The 5,000-nt window shown below is 51.5% G+C and overlaps 1 protein-coding gene and 1 long non-coding RNA gene across 3 annotated transcripts in view; both read left to right on the top strand.

Moving 5' to 3' along the window:
• efna3b (ephrin-A3b) overlaps nucleotides 1–5,000 on the top strand; it is a 58,474-nt gene that overhangs the window by 21,925 nt on the left and 31,549 nt on the right. The gene's annotated exons all lie outside the window — the stretch shown is intronic.
• Nucleotides 2,321–5,000, top strand: part of LOC145651197 (uncharacterized) — a 6,456-nt gene continuing 3,776 nt past the window's right edge. The window contains exons 1-2 of the long non-coding RNA XR_014116981.1: nucleotides 2,321–2,624; nucleotides 2,722–2,749. This is a non-coding gene — a long non-coding RNA (uncharacterized LOC145651197). The remainder of the gene's footprint in view (nucleotides 2,625–2,721; nucleotides 2,750–5,000) is intronic.

The raw sequence follows: 5,000 nt of genomic DNA, 5'->3' as shown, positions 1-5,000 counted from the left end.
TGTGAGGGAGAGCCCCACCCAGTCCTGCCCACCTTCACGTTTGGTTTAATTCAGCCGAGTATTCAGAGGATATTCAGCTGGAGCTCAGTCATTGCTTTAGAGAACACCAAAATTTGCATTCACTCACAGGAAGGTTTTTTGGGGGGTGTAACAGCTTCTGTGAGGGATTGTCTGTCTCCCCCTTAAATAAATCCGCCATCTTAGTCTCGCTCGAGCCGCCCCAGGGCTACGGATGTGGTTCATCCCCTTTGGGAAGTGGGAGGGGTCTGAAGTCGCGTGGGGGGGGTTGGGTGGTGGGAACCCGGGCCACGCTGCACGGTGCCAGCTTTCACGAGGCTCCCCCTGCAACCAGAAGATTTCCACATCAGGTCTCGGCCTCACAGGCCTGTGAAATTCAAATGAGATCCCATCGGCCACTAGCACGCTCTCGCGTAGGTCCTCGGTGGGGAGGCGGAGTTTATCACGCGCTAACCACCTTTCATACCCCGGGGGCCTCGCGCCAAGCGCTTATCGCTGCCGCCCACCTGTCTGCCCTGCTGCGTCCCTGTACGCCGGGACGGCCCATAGATGTTTACTGCGCGCTGGAGCAGAATTCTGCCATTAGCAGTGCTGCGCAGCTAAACAGAACTCTACACCTCCCCAGGCTCTCAGACGTTAGACCGTAGCTAGCGCTCTCTGCTAGCTGCGCTATCTAGAGATTAGCCAACACTTTGGCTGCCATCTAGATTAGCCCTTTGTAACTGCTGGTATGCTGTTACAGAGAGCAGGCAGGCCTCACGGTGGTGCTCGTGGGGGGGGGGTGTTCAAGGGTTTGGTAAGCTGTCCTGGGAGGGTTTCACCAACTGCAGTCATGTCCATGAGCCAAGTTTGTTAAGAGAGCGCAAGCTTTAGGGTGAGCCATGGCTCATAGCTAGCGCTTCGTGTGTTCTGATATGTTTACGTTATGGTGTTTTAGGGTAAAGAGGTGTGTGTGTGTGTGTGTCTGTGTGTGTGTGTATGTGTGTGTGTGTGTGTGTGTGTGTGTGTGAGAGTTTGTGTGTGTGTGTGTGCGTGTGTGTGAGAGAGTGTGTGTGTGTGTGTGTGTGTGTGTGTATGTGTTGCCTAAAGTTTGAGTGAGCTTTGACTCACATGGTGGGAGTCTTTGCTGCGATTGGTTAGCAAGTGTTGGAGTGTAGCTGTGCTGAGCTGTCTAAATAGCCGTGGATCACACACACCACACACACACACACACACCCCAGAACCATTTGAACGCGCTATTGAAGAGGGCAGATAAGTAGCCAGCCCCCACAGGTTAGCCACCAGACCGAGACAGAGGAGAGGAAGCGGAGGGTTCGTCTGTGTTCCAGAGTGTGTGTGTGTGTGTGAGGGTGTGTGTGTGTGTGTGTGGAGGGTGTAAATCCCTGCGTTCAGAAGATCCGCAGGGGTAGACAGACCAGCTTACAGTCGCAGGGGCGACTTCAAAACATCCCATTCCTTTATTCCCCCCCTCCCTCTCCTGGGCCATGCTGTGTCTCTCTGATGCTCTATAAGAGGAGCAGTCATGGTCCATTGAGCTCAGTGCCCAGCAATTTGAAGAAGTCCTGCTGAAAGCAGCACTCACGCCAGCCTCTGTGGTGTGTGTCTGTGTGTGTGTGTGTGTGTGTGTGTGAGAGTGTACATGGCAGAAAGGAGGGGTATTAAGGTTGATATTAGAATTTCAAACGATTCATTCCTGAGATTTTGCTGTATTCTAATGCAGATGTCCCGGAGCCGTGGGCTTTGGTACGGCGCGCCCTGTCTGAGAACTTTAGTGACCACAGACGCAGGCCAGCCTAAAAGAAACCGCCTACCATGTATTCATATGTATATGCATGTGTTTGTGTGTGGCTGTGTGTGGGTGAGGGGTGTGTGTGTATGCGGTGTGTGTGTGTGTATGGGGGTGAGTGTGTGTGAGAGTATGTGTGTGTAGGTGTGTGTGTGAGTATGTGCATGTAGGTGTGTGTGTGTGTGTGTAGGTGTGTGTGTGTGTGTGTGTAGGTGTGTGTGTGTAGGTGTGTGTGTGTGTGTGTGTGTGTGTGAGTATGTGTGTGTAGGTGTGTGTGTGTGTGTGTGTGTGTGTAGGTGTGTGTGTGTGTGTGTGTATGTGTGTGTGTGTGTGTGTGTGTGTAGGTGTGTGTGTGTGTGTGTATGTGTGTGTGTGTAGGTGTGTGTGTGTGTGTGTGTAGGTGTGTGTGTGTGTGTATGTGTGTGTGTAGGTGTGTGCGTGTGCGTGTGTGTGTGTGTGTGTGTGTGTAGGTGCGTGTGTAGGTGTGTGTGTAGGTGTGTGCGTGTGTGTGTGTGTGTGTGTGTGTGTGTGTGTGTGTGTAGGTGTGTGTGTGTAGGTGTGTGTGTGTGTGTGTGTTCAGGTTAATGCGTTCTGATCCTGCAGTAATCACCACCATATGACTGCTGGCACCGCCGGCCTGGACTTGCCTTTTCTGTTAATCCAGCGTTCCTGTACGCCTCCTTACCATAATCACCTCCCCGTCTCAGAGGCTCCACCTCCTGCTTCTCCTTCTGAAGGAGCAACGGCGAGGAGGACAGTGATGTAGAGAGTTACTCTCAGGAGTGGAGCTTCTGATTCAGTACACCTCACTGGGGCATTTGTGAGTCTCTCTCTTTTTCTCGCTCTTTCTCACTCTCTTTCTCACTCTCTTTCCCATTTTTCTCTTTGTCTCATCGTCTTTTTTTTTTCTCCTGTAGAGCTCAGTATTGTTGGGATTCCGAAAAGGTAAAAACTGTGATTCGAAATGTTTTCACCTCTGATTTTTTTGTGCCTACGGTTGTTTTCCGCACTTCGGTCATGCGCGGTCGCTCGCGATTTATGGCGCACGGCAGTCCAAAGCATTTCGAGCATTATTCTCACCCTGTCAACCCCGTCCTTGGGTTTAATGTGTCGATAAATGAGGCGTATCCTTGCTCTGGTTCTATGCCCTGCACACATGTACAGACGTGCACACACACACACACACACACACACACACACACACACACACACACACACACACACACACACACACACACACACACATATACTGCATTGATGATTGGCAGTAAAATATTTGTGCCAGTGGGTAAAATATTGTTTTAATATGTTTGTCCCTGACCTGTGTGGTGTGTATTATAAAGTGTGGCTCTGATCCAGTGAACAGCGGAGCCACGCTCGGTGTGTATTACCGACAGAAGGACGCGTGATACCGACAACAAACGCCTTCCTGCCCTGATTAGCACATATTGTCTCATTCCCTCTTTCACTTAAACGTCCAGTGAGCTTTTCAAAAGGGCCCAGCCTCTAGGAGCCAGAGAGCAGCCCATAATCAAACAATAAAACTATCTGAGTTTGGATTCGCCAGCAGGAATCGGTTTTTAAACGAGTTTTTCATGCTTGGCTCACCAGGCAGGGCGACACAATTGCACATCATTACCCCGGGCTTTGCCTCTCTGAGTCACTGCCTTACACGAAAATGACATTACAGAGAAATCATAATCATGCACATGCATGCAAGCAAATGCACACACGCGCACACACACACACGCATGAACAGTGATCAGGGTAATTTATCCATAAACAATCCCAGAGTATCCTCTTCCACACACTCACACACACACACACACACACACACACACACACACACACACACACACACTCTCACACACACACACACACTCACACTCACACACATACACACACATACTCACATACTCACTCACACACACACTCACACACACACACACACACGATACTGTATCTCACTTGTTGTCATGTTGGTAGGGTGTATTATGTGGTTTACAGGTGAGAAGGCTGATAGCTACAGCTTGATAAGAGCTATCAGCGTGTTTGAGGGCCATACACACATACACATACACACACACACACTCACACACACACACACACATGTTGGAAGCAACTACAAGCCTTTGTGTGTGTGTGTGTATGTGTGTGTTTGTGTGTGGGCATGTTATGACAGACAGAAAATCTAGAAACTGTTGCACGGGTGTGCAATGTTTATGGGGTGTATCAGTTGAGCTTCTTTCTGTAACGCCAGTCTGTGTGTGACGTAATGCCAGCTTGTGTGTCTAATGAAATGTCAGTCCACGTGTTTGACGTAGTGCACTGGCCTGCGTGTGTGTATGACGTAACACCTGCCCACGTGTGTGTGTGTGTGTGTGTGACGTAACGCCTGCCCACGTGTGTGTGACGTAACACCTGCCCACGTGTGTGTGTGTGTGTGTGACGTAACGCCTGCCCAAGTGTGTGTGTGTGTGTGACGTAACACCTGCCCACGTGTGTGTGTGTGTGTGTGACGTAACGCCTGCCCGCGTGTGTGTGTGACGTAACGCCTGCCCACGTGTGTGTGTGTGTGACGTAACACCTGCCCACGTGTGTGTGTGTGACGTAACGCCAGCCCACGTGTGTGTGTGTGTGACGTAACGCCAGCCCACGTGTGTGTGTGTGTGACGTAACACCTGCCCACGTGTGTGTGTGTGACGTAACGCCAGCCCACGTGTGTGTGTGTGTGACGTAACGCCAGCCCACGTGTGTGTGTGTGTGACGTAACGCCAGCCCACGTGTGTGTGTGTGTGACGTAACACCTGCCCACGTGTGTGTGTGTGACGTAACGCCAGCCCACGTGTGTGTGTGTGTGACGTAACGCCAGCCCACGTGTGTGTGTGTGTGACGTAACGCCTGCCCACGTGTGTGTGTGTGACGTAACGCCAGCCCACGTGTGTGTGTGTGACGTAACGCCAGCCCACGTGTGTGTGTGACGTAACGCCAGCCCACGTGTGTGTGACGTAACGCCTGCCCGCGTGTGTGTGTGTGTGACGTAACGCCTGCCCACGTGTGTGTGACGTAACACCTGCCCACGTGTGTGTGTGTGTGACGTAACGCCAGCCCACGTGTGTGTGTGTGACGTAACGCCTGCCCGCGTGTGTGTGTGTGTGACGTAAAGCCTGCCCACGTGTGTGTGACGTAACACCTG

Source organism: Electrophorus electricus, chromosome 14 (assembly GCF_041902795.1).
Source record: "Electrophorus electricus isolate QZ-2024a chromosome 14, ASM4190279v1, whole genome shotgun sequence".
Lineage (NCBI taxonomy): Eukaryota > Metazoa > Chordata > Actinopteri > Gymnotiformes > Gymnotidae > Electrophorus > Electrophorus electricus.
The sequence above is the reverse complement of the archived record's forward strand: the minus strand, read 5'-3'. Positions and strand labels throughout refer to the sequence as shown.